Here is an 18,716-nt window from a genome sequence, read left to right as displayed (position 1 = left end):
TGATCTCCCAGCTACGAGTGTCAGCCTCTCTAGTATATCGCCCACCCTCATCGACAGGTAAGGTTGTCTACAAAAATCTATTTCTCCCCTTCCCTCACACACACACACACACACACACACACACACACAACTTGCAACACACCCTTGAGTCTCTTCACCTCATGCTCTGAGTCTGCACTTCTCAGAATGACCAACAAGCTTTCTGGCACCCAGTTCCCGTGCCTTGTCTCCCATTTATGCACCCACCACATCTTAGGACCCGACGGCACTGAATGTATATCACCGTTCCCAGGACAGTCCATGCCCTTTAACACTTCTCTGTTTATGACCTTCCTGTGCCCTCCATTTTGAGTGTCCTTCCCCAACACACACCCCTACTCACTGCCTTGTAAACAGATTTTTCCTTTAAGGATAATCTCAGATGTCTCTGCCTTGGCAAAGCCTTCCCTGACTTTCCTGCTGGTTACCTACATGCCTTCTGCATGCCCTCGATATTTAACTGCTGTAACAGTCATGCATAATCAAATTGCTGGTCATCCATTGGCATTTACGATTCTCCCATTATTAATGGTAGCTTCTTGAGAACGGAATCATTTTTTTCATCTCTTTGTTTCCAGCATCTCGATATTGACCCCCTGTTAGGTATAGTCACTCTGTCATTCATTGCACGCAGAGATAAATGGAAGAATGAAAATTGATTTACTTTAGTGTGATAAAGTGTTCCCATTAACTGCAGGTCTGAGAATCAGGAAACACAGCCCCAGGCATTGGTGTTGCCTGCACTTAGCCTTGTGAACTTAGACAAGTCCCTCCTCCAGGTGTTTGGTGTTTTGGTTCTTCAGTCGGAACAATGGTCAAATAATAACTAAACAACTCTCTTTCTTTTTTTTTTCTTAACAACTCTCTTAATGGGTATTAATGGCAACATGAGAAATTACATGTTTCAGTATATTTCCATGTCTAATACACAAGTTCAGTATGATGACATATATCAATGCTACATAAAATTCACTCTGGCCAAACATCTAGGTGAGTTATGTGAGATACTTTGTAATAAGTGAGTAAAAAGATGCTATATATGCAGAAAAAGATTTAAAGAATTAAACAGAACCCAGTTTATGGTCTTCTTATTAAGCCATATATATTACCAATTAACAGTCAGTAACATCCTGACTTTATAGATAGGCTTGCTTAGATTCCTTTTTTAATTTACACAAGGATTTATTTTTAAGTCAGACCTCTCCTGGGCTGTGAATTCGGGCCAGCCTGTCTTCAAACTTCTTCCCGACATTCTGAGAAATAAAGAAAAGAAACAAAGAAAGAAATTAGAGGCGAATACACTGCTTTGGTACTAGAATTCTATGTTAAAATCGCTCTGAAGAAAATAATTCCAAATACAGAAAACTCTTTAGGCCCTGAGAGTTCATCACAATATTTTCTCCTGCAAGAAGAAAAAAAAAAAAAAAAATAGAAACAACCGAAACATCCAACAAGAGAGCAATGGTTAAATGCGTTACAGCATATTTGTGCCATGGAAACAATGCAGCAGTTATATATTCTGTGACAAGATTTGTAGCAATGTGAGCAAGCGTTTGTGTTACAATTTTATGTGAAAAAGCCAGGTGAAGAGCGCGTGTACAAGATGAGGACAAGTATCTAGAAAATAAGCATAAGAAACCAGAAGTACACCTGCATACCCTTGGCTATTAAGAACCATCTTGTTTTCAGGAGTAGGAACACTGCACCCAGAACTTTTCACCCATCGGCAGACTTCCTCCGCCAGTTTCCTCTGTGGGGAGAGGATTTCAGTACTCTCATATTCCCAGCCTTACTTCATTTCTCAGAAGGTTTTTTTTTAATAACTCATGTTTGATTACCAAAGTAATTTATGTTCACTTGAAAATCTCCCTCATTTTAAAGTTCCTTAACCATGTCTGGTTTGAAGTGAAATTGGAAAGTGATTGTTCTTTCAGCGACCAAGTCTTTTGGCAGCTTGCCTCTGAACAGAGCTCGGCATTACATAACTCTCAGTTTTGTAGAAAAACTTTCTAAAAGAGCCAACTTCTAGAACCCGTCATTTCAAAACGGCTAAGCAGATTGTAAATGGATTTTACCACCACCGTGGTGTTACTTCCAGCATACACACTTGGAAGCGTGATACAATTTATGGGTTGCTTTAATGCCTTGTAGTAGGTGGTGAATTCTAGGTAAACAAAGGGATCTTCCTCTCTCCCCCAAGAGGGCTGTTGGTGAAAAATTACCAACTAGAGGGAATAAAAAGAGAAGAGTAAAGCCTACTTAAGAAGAAGATGTGGGCCGGGGGATGCCCATCTTCTCGGTGAGTCAGGCAGCAGATGGGTGAATACACCTGACATGTAACACTCATCCCAGCTCTGTCATATGTTCAGAGGCTCTGGGGTCCTCACTGGTCTGAATAAATCTTGCCAGGGCCCCAGTGTAGATAGGCTTTCATACCAAATCACCTGGCATGACAATTATAGTCTGCAGGGCCTCACCCCAAACCCACTCAACTGCAATCTCTGGGGTGGGCTTCAAGATGCTGCATCTTAACAGTGTTTCTCTTCTCTCTACAGAAGAGAAATCTGAGTACCAACATGGGAACTTGACTTGCTTAAGGTCACACCACTGGGTGGTAGCAGGACCTCCTGACCTCCAGGTCAGTCCTTCTCTATGGAGAAATTAGGCCTTAGGACAGACCTGTGTAAAAACAGAGGGCTGCACGTTATGGGTGCCCAGGCCAGACACAAATATACCCTAAACATTGGGCTACCACCACTCCTGTCCTCCTTGGTTCACAGAGGTGTCTCTCAGAGGTTTTTAGAGGGAATGAAAGAAGAAAACTAAAAAATTGAAGCTGGGCTTCTGCAAACACATGTCTTAGAGAACTACTCACAAGGTAATCCATGAAAACAGAACTCCATTATTGAGGAAGTCACCGTATCCTTTCTTACTATCGTGAATCATCTCGAGAAGTCACTTGTCATGTGAGCCTATAAAGGCACTGAGAAGTCCTACAATAAATAAACCCATTTAACTTTCCTTATTCTTGTAATTCACTGACATATTTGACAGAAGTGTGTGTGTGTGTGTGTGTGTGTGTGTGTGAGAGAGAGAGATCGTTAATATTTTTGAGAAACTAGTATTCTAGAGAAACCATCTAATCGCCCAGAAGTCTCCTTAGTCAAATCCATGTCACCAACATGAGCTGGCTAGTTTGGTGGGAAAGCACTAAGCTCAGAGTCTGGAGAGCTCTCTAACACTTGCTAGTTTTGAGACCTTGGGAACATCTCTTGCCTCGTCTTACAACTGAATAAGCCGAAACTAAGAGATACATGCCTTTTCTGTCCACTCTATGGGGTTGTTTGTATGACCACACAGAACTGCCCACAGAATAGGCAGCACTATACAAGTAAAGTTCCATCATCGCTTCTCTTCTACTCCTCCTCATCCTTCTCTTCCTTCTTTCTCACATGCTCATCACTTACGAGGTCATCTCCATCCCGGAGACCTCAACCTGTCTTTAATAGCAGGGCCTTGACAAGATGACACCACGAATTTGTTGTGATACAAGTATGGCACCCAAGGGTGACCAGCTGATTCTGGAGTTGCTATCATATCAACATTCTCTTGTCATTCATGACAAACTCTCAAAGTATCGACTATAAATGGTAGTGACTCAGGGGTCAAATCTTTCTCACTGAATTACAGGTCAGTTATTCACGTAATTGATTTTCCTCTCTAGAGACACTGGCATTGCTAACACTGTTCCAGTCAAATGGCAGAGGATAGAATCATTTTCCTTGGTCTGTGTTCCAGTGGGTTGTTCTCTGACCAGCACACTTTTATCAGGAGCAACTCCTTCCCTCCTCCCTAAGGGAGGGACCGTACTGTAGAGGAAGGGGATGAAGGCTAGAAATGGAGGCATCAATCTGTCACACACTGACCTTAGGGAAATAGTCACTCATGTGTGTCATTGGCCTGATGAAGTGTGACAAGGCACCATGCTTCATTCATCCCTGTGCCCCTCAATGTTTGGCACGGTTCCTGCTACCTCCTAGGTTCTCAGGAAGTATTCCTGAGTGAACAGACGAATAAATGAATGAACTATGTCCTACAATGCCCAGCATATTTTCTCTGCTTTAATGGGGCCTCCATGAGCCATCCTTCTCACCCATGATTGGCCACACCTTATCATGAGGTTGAAACATTAATACACTCAGAAAACGAGAAAGTAGACGTCCAGAAATGAATAGAACAATCTTTGGACTCTCAATGATCTCACTGTGCAGTAGGGGAAATTTATTGGGCTGCAAGTATCCTAGGGTAAGGCCATGGCAACATGGGAGGTCATTTTATTTCCCCCAATAGATTTTAAGCTCCCGGAGGGTAGGAGTCATCTTCGGTGTCGTCATCAACATCTTCATCTTCCTCTTCATCCTCATTGTGTAAACTCCATGAGGACAGGGAGTTGCATGCATTCCAAGCACTCAACACAGCCCCTGGCACATAACAGGTGCTTTTTAATCCTCAGTGAAGTGAATAATTAGTATCAAGTCTAACGTTTTCTGCCTGCTTCTTTCCAGTCACTGTGCCAAGTACTTTATGTTCATTATTTTAACAACAGGAGGAAACTAGGAGCAGAAATAGGTGCAGAAATGTCCTAAGTTGATGGAGACACACTTCTTACCTAGGCAATCTGACTCCAGAGAACATGCTCTTACCCACATCCCTCCACATTATGAATATCCACAGCACCCTCTCATGCTTTGCTATGTCCCTCATGGTTCCTTGTGGGATGAGTGGCGAATGTCAAGTACATGAAAGGACAAGATTCCAAACCAAATTAACGGCCTTGGACTGTTGACTATACCTATCCCTGCACTCCAACTGTCCGACACCAAACGAAGGTTAATAAAGGAACAGACACAGGATTAACTAGATAAGCATGCCAATCTTAAACCCTGCCCAGTCAGGCAGCTAACAAGATTTTTATTGACAGGAAAATAAAGACTTCAGAGAGAAATATGATGCATTCTGCCCTGCCTTTAAGTGAAAAATGAGTTGGTCCAGGGACGTAACAGATCATTTCCCCTTTCAAAGACACTCTCTCTAGTTTCTCTCCAGTGATACTGATGCAACCAAGCAAACAGCAGGACCACTGGTTCAACTGGGACAAGGGGACAAAAAGCCACTGGGACAGGGGGACAAAAAGCATGATGGCTGGGACAAAAGGGAGGGAGCTACACAGCTTCCTAGGCCTGGAGAATGCCCATGCCACTGGGAGGGACATCTCTGTATGTGCCAAGAAGTGTGCTGAGCATTTTCCCCTTGAAATGCAAACAAGAATGTACCTGGGCAAGGGCTAATATCTGGTGCCGAGCAATATTAAATAGAAAAATATTAAATAGCAAAGCCTCCTATTCTCAATAGTTATATTTAATTCATGTCAACAAATATCTACTAGTCACCTCCTCCGAGCCTGGCCCTGCGTTAGGGATTTATTTCCTTTATGCCTGAATTACCTAATAATAGTAGAAACACTTAATAGTATGTGACACTTTGCAATTTACAATGCGCTGTTAACATCTGCTCATTTTGATTTGGCACCCAGGCAATGGGATAAGCACAGCAGAATTCACTATGCCTGTTTTACAGTTGAGGACACCAGGGTTCAGAGAACAGCCACTAACAGCTCCCACTTATTGGGTGCTCAACCTATGCCAGGCACCAAGCAAAGAAGTCTGCATACGTTATTTTTACAACAACCATGTAAGGTAGTTACTTTATTATCTCCACTGTACAGACAAGAACACTGAGGCCTTAAGTTTCCCAAAGTTGCTCAAATAGTAGGTGACAGAGTTGGTATTTAAACAAAGGAAGTCCTATACCCTTGCTCTGAAATCCAAGGCTCTTCTGTCTTCAGAGGTTAAATAATTAGCCTAACATCATGCAAACTGTGAAAGGTAAGGCTCTCCTCCTACTACAGCTCTTTCCTTTATTCCTGCTGCTTGAGGAAGTTATTAATATTGGAAAGGGTCCCTGCTTTAAAGGCATTTGTCATCTGGTAAGGGAGACAAGACAAACGTAATACAGAGATGATATCAAGGCAGGGCCAAAGTCTAGCTTTTCCTCAATTAATAAGATCTCTAGGCATAAAATACTGTTTGTGTTCAGAACAGAAAGAAAATCAATAGGTATGCAGTCGACTACGAGCAAACCTTCCTTGAGAATTTCGTTGCACTAATATTTCACTTGCCTTGGTGGAGGCATCTGCCCCTAGGGAATACTTAGATGCCGCCCACACCTCCTTGCCCCGTTGCATTTAGGAAGAGCCATGTGATTCATTTTGGATAATAGGTTGCAGTTGGAGGTGACATGTATCACTTCCCAATGGAAACAGAAAGAGCACGCGAACTTTCTACATGCCCTTTTTTCCCAGCAACATTCCAGGTTATGAGGGCCTTATCAGCCTATGTTCCTGAGTTTCTTTGAGGAAAAAAGCCTCCTGCTGAACTTCACTGGATATTTATTCTGGAGGAGAAATCACTCTGTTGTGTGTTAGCCCCTGCAATTGGAGGTAAATTTGTTGCTGCAGCAAAACGTAGCCTATCCTAACTAATGCAGAGGGATGAAGCCATTTAAAAGGAGAACACACCAAAGAAAGGTTGGGATTTAAGTTATGCCTCAGAAATTCTACACAGGGGTAGGTGAACATGGGAGGCTGGAAGTCCAGAAGAGAGAACAGCCCCCAACACTTAGCAGAGGGTGTGTGTTGGGAACCAGGATTGGCTATAATGGGATTGGGGAAATAGGGTAAGGCCAGAAAGAGCTCTGAGTGCCACACCCGAGGGTTAGAATGATAGCTTGATGAGGCTGGGAAGTGCCTTAAAGATCATCTTGTAGTTGAAAAGATATAATCTTGTCATTGCTTATTATCTAATTATAAATCATGACAATGGTGCTGAGCAAGAAGCACAGAGCACTTTGCGGCCCATAAGAGAAGGCCGTGGTCAAGTTTGTTGGATAGAGGAAGACTTCCAGGAAGCACTGGGAAGCTGAAAACCAAGGACGAAGCTAAACAGAAAAGTAGCAGCACATCCCAGGCAGAGAGAGAGGCAGTCTGCAAATGCCAGGAGGAAAGGGCAGGACATTGACAGTGCAGAGAGACAGAGTTGGGGAAGATGAGACTGAAGAGGATGGTTTCCCATTCCTTGCCACGACCTACCAGGCTGCAATAACAGCCCCATTGAGAGCGACAGGGAGGCCCTGGCCAGGTTGCAGGAGCGAGGGCAAAAACGAGCCGTAGATGTGACAGCAAACTAGCTGACCCATGGGGGAACAGATGTGAGGGAGGTCAGACAGCATGGGAACAGTTAGGAGCTACTGGGCTTATCCAGGGAGGGGGTGGCAATGGTTTGGTTAGGGGGCTGGAGGGAAAGGTGGGAAGAAGGGGATGGATCTGAATGATGTACATGAAGTTACAAGGTCGATTGGGAATGGAGGGTGAGGGAGAGGAGGGGCCAAGGATATCTTCTAGTTGTACAATCGCACAATTGTGCAGATGGTGTTGATGTTGACTGAAGTAGTAGAAAAGAGAGAAGAAGCCATGTTTGTGGAGAGGGAAGATAGTTAGGTTTTGAGCCAGTTGGAAGAATCCAGATGGCGCTGTATAGATGCCAGCCATCCAGGAGGGCCTGGGGATTGAGGAGAAATGGGTCCCTTCCCAGACCCCGATCAGAAGAGTGGGAACAAAGCTGTCACACTCACCCTGCTGGCCACATTTCCAATGAGCTGACTCAAAGATCAGAGCTACAGTGTTTGACCCTTTAATCTTCTCAGTTTTGCACATTTTATGCTTTATTAAGCCCCAGTTCAGCAGTTGACTTAAGATCCATAATAAGAACTTTTTACAGGAATAGACACACAGAGATCATACTGAACTTGGGCGCTAGGGCACAGTTAAGCATCTGGGGGTTTCCACTGTTTACAGGAGAATCCCATCAACATCCCAGAGGAACACAGGATTTCAAGGCTCAGGAGGAGGAATAATTGCTTCTGGCTGGGAACATTAAGGAAGAATTTGCTGTGAAATTTGCATTTGAGTTGCATCTTGGAGGATGAGTATGATTTAAACAGATGGAGATAGAAAGGAAGAGTTTCAGCAAAGGCAACAGGGAGGTAGGTAGAAGACATGTTTCCTCTCCTGGGCATCCTCCATTTTGGTGCCTTGTCCTGAGCACAGAGCCCTTATGATCCTTAGTTGGCAAGAGTGATTGCCACCTGGAAAGGGGGCTTCTGATCAATCTGGGGGTGACTCCACTGGCTGAAGCGAAGTGGCTGAAGACAGGAAAGGCAACACAGAAAAGTCATTTCATTGTCCACCCACGTTCCTCTCTTCTACATCCACACATGTACCCTGAGCCCTAGAGTGCCTGTCCATTATCCCCTACGTACACACCCCCGCTGTCCTCTGTCTCCCTTTAAATATGCTGTTTCTTCTGCCAGAAATGCCTTCCCTCCTCCATCATCGTCTGTCCAAAGTTTCCATATCCTCTGTGAGCAACTCAAAGGCTAGACCAGTACTCCTCCTTCCTTCTCCAGCCGGAGGTGATGCTTCCCTTAGGGCAGCTTCCCTGCACCTCTCATTCGGTACCTCTTACTTTCTGAGCCTACATTCAGCTTCTTTGGGGTCATGCTTTGATGCTCCTTGAGGCAGGGACTATATCTGGCTCCTCTTTGGAGACCCAGAACAGCCTAGGACATGCATGAGAGCTCCACACTGGTAAGACAGAGGACAGAGCCTGAATCTAGAACTCCTGGGTCCACTTTCCAGTTCTGACTGAGTTGCAAAATACACAGGAGCAATGCAAAGCCAATTACACTCACGGAAGAATTTTATTCCATAGCCTGAAACCATGAGAGTGAAACTTTGAGCACCTCAAGGCTCTAGAGCTAAATTTGTTATTGCTTCGTCTGAATCTCACAGCTTTATCTTGTGGGACAAATTGCTTCCTGCCAATATATTGGTAGTTTCTCGAGGACCCAATATGCTCCACCTGGTGGTAGAGGAAAGATGACTGTGACAAAAAAAGTGTTCCTCTGCCCAAGCTGACGTCCAAAAGCCACTGTGTGAAGGTGCCTGGGCACACCTGTGCATGTGTGTGCACATGTGACCAAGGGCATGGGCAGAGATGTGGGTGTGGACGTGAGCATATGTCATGGCCTTACCAGCTCAATCCTCTATTTCAGAAAATTTTTGCAGAGATGATGAGTGATGAGAGACACAGAAAGAGGGAGAGAGATCTATTCTCCAGGGGTAATCGTGTTACTGAATACCACCAGCAGTCATCGTGTTTATCTTTCTCATTTATCCAAACCCCAAACAGCCCTCTGCAGCAAATCGCATTTCAGCAGAGAAGATCATTCTGTCTGTAGCATAAACTTCTCACTGCATCTCTCTCAGGAGCGGCCTCTCTAGGTAAATATAAATCTATTCTAATGGCAACATTTGCAGAAGTAATGTTATTTGCCCTGATTTAGAGAAAACACAACATAGGCTCTGGCAAAGCTGATCTTTTTTCCTTAGAAATTAATCAAAAGCACATAATTCAGAGGCAACACGAATGTTCCATTGGTAGAGTGGAGCACTGGTGTGTACGTGTGTGTGTGTGCACGCGCGTGCATGTGTGTGTGTGTGTGTGTGTGTGTGTGGCGGGAGGGGTAGGGACTGTGATGAATTATTCCAGCCTTCTAACTCCTCCTCTGGGGAAGAGGAGTGGGCTTCCCTTTTATTTGTTTCCTGTCATGCAAGTGGCTTCTGGAGACCCAGTTCATGAGATTCATAGAGTTGAGAGAGTTCAAATGGCTATTTTTCACTGAAGGACCAAGAAGCTGTACATTTTGCCCCAAGGGAATATAAAAGGTCAATCCATCAGTGACCTCTGGTGCCTCTGCAGGAGAGCCTCTGAAGGTACCGAAGCAGGCAACTACCTGGTGGGGAGAGGGGAGAGGGCGGCAGGGGAGATAGGGTTTAATGCCCACAGCACTGTGGGAGAAGGTGGGGGAGGGAAGGCACTACCTTTCAGGGTCCATTCCACTGCTAGCCCCTGAGGACAGGGAGACAGAATTTGTAATCAATGATTTTTTTTTTTAAATTACAGTACAGCCCTGTTTTAAAGTGCCATTCACTGCAACCAGGACAGTAAGGCATCATGGTTCCAGAGTCAGACTTACTATCCTCAAATCTCACTTGTACCACTTACAAACTAGGTGATCCTGGGCTAGTTACTTAGCCTTCCTATGCCTCAATTTCCTCATTTGTAAACTGATTTGATAAGAGTTGTGAGGTTTAAATGAGTTGATGCATGCAAAGGACTTAGAAGGGCATCTGGTACAGTAAGCACATGTGCTAACTATCATATATTATTATCGTTATTTGCAGTATTGATTAAACCATCATGTGAACCTCTTGCTGGCCCATGCTCCTGTGACAACCACATGACAGGAGACAATCAAATTTGTGGATTTGCAAACCCCATAGGTGACAAAAACAAAAAACAAGCAAACAAAACAAAGCAAAACAAAAGCTCAAAGAGCTCAGGATGGGAGGGTGGTAAGAGTTAATCCATCCATCCCTTCACAGTCTAAGATCTCTCTGGATCCAGGCCAAAGACTTGCTGAAGCATTCTATTTTTCTTGGGTTGGTTGTTAAAAATCAGCTTTTATTGTCAGAGGCCATTTTCCATCTTCCGAGCAGAAGCAGGCTTCTAACTACATTTAGTGTTGGAAGGAGAATACGATGGAGAATCAAGTCCAAATTTAACATCAGTGGGTCATGTGATTTGTCCAATTCCCTTCTCCCCCTACATGGCTTCAGTTTCCCCATCTGTACAACGAGGAGATAGCACCAATGGCCTCTAAAGAATCATCCAGCATCACCTACAGTGCATTTACAGCCCTGGTCCTCTGGGTAGACTCAGTGTGGTAAGAGACTTTGGCATGGGCAACTCCTTGGGGGTCACCACTGGCCCAGGACTCAGACCAGAGAGGTGAGCAGAGTCATGACCTTTTGACTGTTTGTATCTGAGTGGTTTGGTTTGTGTCTCAGCAGACAGTGGAATCATAATGACCATGAGCCTCCTGACTGATCCTTACTTCAGTGCTTTTATAGTGAGACCCGTAACAATGACCAAAGTAGAGGAACAGGCTTCTGTGGATCAGCCACTTCCCTCCAGAGGGCTGGTGATTATCAGACTTCTTCACTGTGTGACCCTCCAAGAGCCCCTAGAGTGCCTGGGCTCTGGTAATCTCACCTTCCAGAAGACACCGCTCATGGCACAGGCCTCGCCACCACCAACAGCCTCTGGGAACTCGGCACTTCGTCTCCGTCTTGTACTATGGCCCTTGTCAGTCCCGGAGCTGGTGACCACCCTTGTAGAGCTGAGGCTGGCCCAGCTTCCCCTGCATTTCTGTTCCTTGAAACCACTGGTTTCTCCTCCATTGCAATTTCAGAGCAGAGTCTGAGGAAGCCCATGTTTCAAATGCAGCAGGAGCACTGCCATCTAGATAAGGCAAGAGGATTGAATATGTTCTCAGCTATCAGAGAGTGGATCATTCAATAAATCTTCTAATAAGGATGGAGTACTTGCCATGTACTACTAACAGTAGGGGAACTTTGGAATGTGAACCGGTACTCGATATTGTGGAGACCCTTCACACTTTTTATCTCTTCAAAATTTACAGTAACCTTATAGAAGAGTTTCTAGTCTTCTATACGAAGTCTCCAAAAGCATTAAGAATATCACCAGAACTTAACCCAGAGATATTACAACACAAAATACAAAGAGGCAGAAAGCGTGGCCTCTGCCTCATAGAATGCACATCCTGTTGGAGAAACAGGATGTGGGCTCCGCCTGGCTTTGTCCTGTGCTGCTATTTGATGTTTTAATTCCTTTGATAGATAAGATAATATACTGTGCAGATTATGAGATATGAGAGTCCACTCGCTGGAGCCTAGAGAAGTGGGGAAAGCTGAATGGGCTTTTAGGCAAGCTTTGCAGGATGGAGAGGGATGCTCTCAGCAAGAGGAAACAAGATTAGGTGAGAGAAATAGCACGAGCAAAGGCCACCCAACTGGGCCATTCAAGATCCCATTTCCTTCTAGTTATCTTGGACTGAGGATGCTGATTTGGCTCATGAAAAAGGAGTTCAGAAGCAAATGCTGGGGTATTCCCTCTTGTTCAGAGCTACTGCTGGCCTGGAGAACAAGAGCTGTCTGCATAGAAATGTGTTCCGGGAAAGAGCACTAAGAAAAGGTCTTAATGATATGTGATAAGGCTCAAATTAAAGTCAAGTGGGATATTCCTAAGAGGCAGCTCTTTAAACATTTGCAGCAAATGTCACTAGTGGTAGAAAATATAAAGTCGCACTCCCAATATGTTTACCTGTTTGGATTTTTAAAATTTTATGCCATGCTTGTGTGATTCTAAAATATATCCATGTTTATTTCAATTGACCTGTTTAATAATTCCACAGACATTTGTTGAGCCCCTATTCTGTGCTGGGAACTGTCCTGGGCACTGAGGGGAAAGCAGTGAATACACAGCAGTTCCCATTCTCATGACATTGCATTCCAGAGTTTCTTCTCACATTTTGGTAGAAAGTGATAGTTCCTTGGAGATGTAGACATCCATCCTGAGCTTCCTGTAACCCCAACACCTTGCCTGTGGGCATAAGATGAATCTTGGATTAAAGAGGGGTCTGTAAGCAAGGTGAAAGGAGAAATGCCCTCCTGGTAGGCAGCAAAGAGTATCTGATACCTTGGCTTCCTCTTACATGTTGAATTTCAAGATGGAGCTATTAATAAATGTAAAATGAAAGCTCCTGTGTTTTGATTGCCTCCTACCTGACAAACACTGTCCTTGGCACAGTAAAAGCCATTAAGTCTACTTGGCCCCAACCCTATGTTTTCTTCAAAATCCCTCTCATATCCTAAGATTACTTGTTGATTACTGCTTGTTTATTGTGTTGCCTCCCCAGTTGGAATACAAGCTCTAAGAGAGCAACACTCATGTTTGCCTTGTTCATTGTCCCAACATCTAGCACAGCACATGGCAGGTAATTGATTCCTAATGAATATTTTTGAAGAAGTAAATAAATGAGCTCCGTTACAAGATGAGAGACTTTCCCAATTCTTCTATAGCCGTTCTTCCCATCTTGCATTTGCCGATAAAGGCTAGGTAACTCTCTCAAGGTCACTTGAGGAGCATGGGACACAATCGAACTTTAAACTTAGTCTGTCAGATTCCACATCTTTGCTCTTGTCCCCAGTGCTATAAACCCTTGTCCTTGTAAGAAGGCACCCTTTGATTTAATGATTTCTCTTCTTAGACAACTACAAACAAGTAACTGCAAATTGTAGCCATTCTTTCAGTCTCCTCTGCTCGTGCTCTTTTCCTGGGTTAGAACCTTCTCTATCCCTCTGTGCAGAGCTTCCCCCAACATATACACATCCATGTCCAGAGTTCAGTTAGCACACCCACCTTTCTGAAGTCATCAATCACTCTATTCCCTGCCTCCACTGTTACACCCTCTACCTGTAGCTTAATTATCCCCACACCTAGACCTAATCTCCCCATGGAGAATGAAAATCCTCATGGGTCAGGAATACCCCATCACCTTGGGAGGCCACATAGAATAATGGTGAAACCTCAGATTCTAGGACCAGACTAGCTGTATGCAAACCCCAGCTCTTCCTCTTGTGGACTGTGTGATCTCAGGCAAGTTTCTTCACTTCTGTGGGCCTCAGTTTCCTCATCCGTAAAGCAGGAATAATAATGGTATGTTGGGTTGTTGTAAAGGTGAGTTAATATGTGTAAAACTTAATGTGAAGCACACAGTAAGAGCATGTAGATGTCAACTATCCCTTCTCACTTATCTTCTTTTCCTTTTCCAACTGTGCCAGGCACCTAAAGAATATTTTTAAATTCCTACTAACATGAATCTGCTAATTCTCTGGCCACCTCCTCAGTGTGTAGTATTTCCCCCCCTACTTCACTGCAAATTCTGAGGACAGGCATTGCTAGTGTTTTCTCCTTCCTCCTTTCAGGGTCTACCATAGTGGGAAGAACTCAACAGGTACTTAATAAATCCTTATGGAAATGAACAAACCAAAAAGGCCTTGGGTTTTGGGGGAAAATTCTCATTTGATTTTCTTTTCTGCCTTTCCTCTCTCCTTTAATTGCACACCTCTTCTTTCTTCCTGAAATCAGATTAAGCCCCACTGAGCCTAAACCAATAGTGTTTCACGTCATTTTCCTAATGGATATGAATTGACTGTAATCTTTTTGTTTTGTGGCCACTGGCAGTTGGTCAGGCAGGTGACTGAGATGGAGATTTTAATCACTCCCAAAATATAGTATTAGCTTACAAAATGTCAGCCCTCCACTGCACTGGAGAGTCATTTATGATGACATTGCAGCTGAAGGAAAGCGCCCCAAGAAACCTTAATTGGCCTTCAGCTGATTTTAGGAACCAGGCCTTCCTTGTAATTTGCTGCAAAACTCATACAATTCTCTGAAATAAGATCAGTCATGGGACACTGCAGTGAGAACATTACAGAAAATAGCTCAAGGACAGATCTGTGCACCACAAATTCATTAGGAAGCTACCACCAGACCCAACCTCCAATGTACTTATCTTTGGGAAGAACTCATTTCTTGTCAAGACTTGACTTTGAAAGGCAATGGGAAGAGGTGGTCCCAACAAGATTTCTCAGCTGCCATTTAATCCACACTCAAGGGAACCCAAACAGCAATATTGATAACAACAGAAAACAGGAAAGCTGATTTCCTTTGGGCAGAAAACGGTTTTCCCAAAAAGATGCATCTGAAATGGAAATTGAAAACATGAGAGTATTTCAGCTGAGGACATTCCAAGTGGTACCTGCATTCACACACACACAGTAGATCTTATTAACTTAGAACAGGGCTGGCAAATGGGTGCCATTTTGCATAACGTTTCTCTCTTTTTTAAAAAAATTTTTGTTTGTTTTTGAGAGAGAGAGCATGAGCAGAGGAGGGGCAGAGAGAAAGGGGGACAGAGGATCCAAAGCAGGCTCCACTCTGACAGTAGCAAGCCTGATGCGGGGCTTGAACTCACGAACTGTGAGATCATGACCTGAGCCAAAGTCGGACGCTCCACTGACTGAGCCATCCCGGTGCCCCTTGCATAACATTTCTGATGAATTATAGTGGCTGCTAAAAACACCATATCCAAAAGGATTCTTCTGTTGCATTTCAGCTCAACAAGAAAGAATGCGGTAATCATTCAGCAATGTCTGCTGTGGCAGAGGAAGTGAAACCCATGTATTAAAGGGTTGCCATCCTCAACTTGGAATCATGGGGGCAGGATGGATTTCTGATGCAAGTGTAGAAATATCTATAAACCTCTGTTTCATTATTATTTTCCATTATTGCTTTTTATCGCAGACAGTAGCATAAATCATAAATATGAATATCCAAAGTTGGAGCACTTATTTCAAAGTTTCTAATCAGTGGGCTCTCCCATTCTCTGTTTCCTTTTCATGAGAGCCATTTTGACAAGTTTGCCAGGGAGAGAAACAGGTCTATGCTGAGGAGGTATTTTATGGTAATAAAGGAGAGGAACTTAAATGCCAGTGTCGCTCATGACAAACAACTCCCTGAGTAAGACTTCCTTGAAGCAAACTTCATACACCCACCCCCTATTTCCATAGTGGGTTTAGGAAGGCCCATAAAAGAGAGGTCTTGCTCATTCTCACCAATTACTGGAAGAATCAGCTGGTGAGTAACTTACCTGTCCCCTGGAACTTGAGATCTGTGTCATTGGTTCAGAACAGTCGAAGGGTACAGGGAGGAGAAAAGATCATGTCACCAAAGGTAACGCAGGCTCCCTGCTGACACTGCCCCCAGCATTGGCTCTGACAGACATTTGGCAAATCCACCCTCCAGTACTGTTCTCAGTGACAGCTTGAGAGGGGGCTGGGGCAACCTTCACTTTCTCGAGAGGAGTCAATGCAGCAAGAGTCAACCTCTTTGCACATTTTATGGGGATCTGCAGTCTGATGGAAAAGGCATCATGGATTCAGGACAAGGGCAGGTTTCCCTGTGCATCTGAGACTGGAGTGCCAGAGACCAGCAGCAACTCAGGAATAAAGACGGTGCAAAGATTTCTAACGACATTTCACTCTTTTCAAAGTTCAGTCCTATAAGTTTCAGTGGAAGTTTTAGATGTAGGGAATGTAGGATGGCTTTTCTGGGAAACAGCTGCCAGCGGTTCCACCTTCTGGCTGAGCAGCTCCCCTTTCTAGCTGATGAAAGCAAGTAGGCTTCTTCGGCGTCACCAAGAAAGACATTTGGAAAAAGGCAACAGAGTCGGACTAGATACTGGTTCAGAAAAGTTATTGTCCTCCTTTCCCTCCCCACTGTGACATCAGTAGTTGCAGAATCAGCCCTGGTTTCTAACACACTTCTTGATGGAAAGCTGAACAATTTTTCTGTTTTACCTTATGAAGTGGAAAATCCCCAAAGGGGGAAGAAAGGGACTACAGTCTAGTTGGAAATTAAGTTAAACTCAATTAATTTACATAAATGCACTGGATTGCTTTGGTATTGTAATTAATTCTTGGTTCGTAACGTGGAGTTTGTCCCTGCAGATTGTGTCCCAGAACACGCCATTGCTCTAATCTGGCTGGCAGCCTGGCTTCAAGCGCACCAGTGGATTGATTGTAAGCTCTCTGAGGACAGAGACAAGGCTGATACTGCTCTGTTGGATAAATATGTGTTCACTGGGCAAATATTTATAAAGCATCCACAGTGGTTGTACATCAGCACACCCATGGTGCCTAAAAGTAAATAAAGTAGACGAGTGCCTACCTTCATGGATCTTATGTTCTAACTGAGGAGAGATAGATTATAAACAAGTAACCCAATCAATAAACAAGATCCATTCAGGTGGTGACAAATATTGTACTATAAAGAAATAACACAGGGTATAAAAATAAAAAGGAATGCCACAGGAAGACGTCCAAGAGCTGAGAAGTAAATGATGTGGAATCAACCATCGCTCCTAGCAGGGGCAATCGTGTGCGAAGGTGCCGTAGGTAGGCAGCCTTGGCATGTTCCAAGGATAGAAGGCAGACCAGAATAACTGGAACCTGGTAAGTGAGAGGGAGAAAGACGTAAGAGGGGACTAGTGGAATAAAAAGGGACTTGGTCATGATATGGAGTCAGGATTCTATCCTAAATCCCAGGAGAAGCCTTTGGAAAGTTTTAAGTGAGAGAATGACATGATGTGACAAAAGTTCACACCGGCTTTTAGTTGCAAAATGGATTACACAGCATAAGAATGGATGCGTTTTAGATGTATATTCTCATTCCAAATCTGGGATGGGGGTTAGGTGCGGGACAAGAGTAAAGAGGCAAGAAGTTTTGCCATTTCACAGCCATGATAAAAGGGCAATGGGAGAACTATAGGCAGTCGTGTGCTGGTCAGTGTTTAATAACTGGCTTTCTTGGGGGTGGGGGGTTGAGGCCAGTGGAGGGAAGGGGATCCAATTTGTAGAATTTGCTGATGTTCACGGTGTAAATACTTCTACCATGGTTGATTTCAAACTATCAACACGACCTCGCTGAGTTCAGAGTTAGAAAGAGATGCATACAATGGAGTCTCACAGGTCATGATGGATTGATTCTGGCATACCACTGTCTCCGGTGCAAAAGCTTCTACTATAAACTAATCTCATCTGGGGTCATGACAAGTTATAGCACACCTGAGAACACTAGGCTATAGTGTTTAGGGGAAGTCACACATTCATTAGTGCAAAAGGGTCCAAAGTTTTCCTAAAACTCACAGAAAAGGAAAACTTTAAATGATCGCTATGAGTAAAGTATGGGGGATTCTTATAGCAATAAAACTATTGTGAATGATACTGTAATGGCGTGTGCGCGTCACTATACACCTGTGAAAGTCCCACAGCATGTCCAACAGAATGAATCCTAATGCAAATTATGGACCTTAGTTAATAATATCAATATTGGCTCATTAATTGTAACAAACATACCACACTAATGCATATGTTAATATGTTAATATGTATATGTTAATCAGAGGGAAGGGGTATCACAGAGTACGTGGGAACTCTGTATTTTTCACTCAAATTTTGTAAACCCAAAAGTGTTTTAAAAATAGTCTGTTAATTTAAAAAAATTATCAAGAAGATATCAACACATGTACTTGTGTAAATGTGAATGTGTATACGTAGGCATTTGGAAAAAATCATCTTTCATGTCTCAAAATATCCCATTTCCTTGCTATTATATTATGGGAAGCTGAATGATGGCCCTTAAAGACTACACCCTAATCCGCAGAACCTGTGAATATGTTCTTTACATGACAAAAGGGACTTGCAAGACGTGATCAAGTTAAGGATCCTGAGATGAGAGATTATCTTGGATGATCCAGTTCAATTCAATGTAGTCACCTTTTATTTTTTTTAATTTATTTTAATTTTTAATTTTTAAAATTTACTTATGTTTTTTAATTTACATCCAGGTCAGTTAGCATATAGTGCTATAATGATTTCAGGAGTAGATTTCACTGATTCATCTCCTATGTATAACACCCAGTGCTCATCCCAACAAGTGTCCCCCCCTAATG

General features: G+C 43.5%; 1 long non-coding RNA gene across 1 annotated transcript; it reads right to left on the bottom strand.

Annotated features, from left to right (window-relative positions):
- Positions 1 to 921: 921 nt before the first annotated feature.
- On the bottom strand, positions 922 to 14,891 carry LOC102966570. The gene is made up of 3 exons (XR_445720.3): positions 12,465 to 14,891; positions 11,334 to 11,582; positions 922 to 1,292 (listed from the first exon to the last, which is right to left on the bottom strand). It is a non-coding gene; the product is annotated as an uncharacterized LOC102966570 (long non-coding RNA).
- Between the last annotated feature and the right edge of the window lie 3,825 nt (positions 14,892 to 18,716).

This window comes from Panthera tigris, chromosome D2 (genome assembly GCF_018350195.1).
Source record: "Panthera tigris isolate Pti1 chromosome D2, P.tigris_Pti1_mat1.1, whole genome shotgun sequence".
NCBI lineage: Eukaryota > Metazoa > Chordata > Mammalia > Carnivora > Felidae > Panthera > Panthera tigris.
The sequence above is the reverse complement of the archived record's forward strand: the minus strand, read 5'-3'. Positions and strand labels throughout refer to the sequence as shown.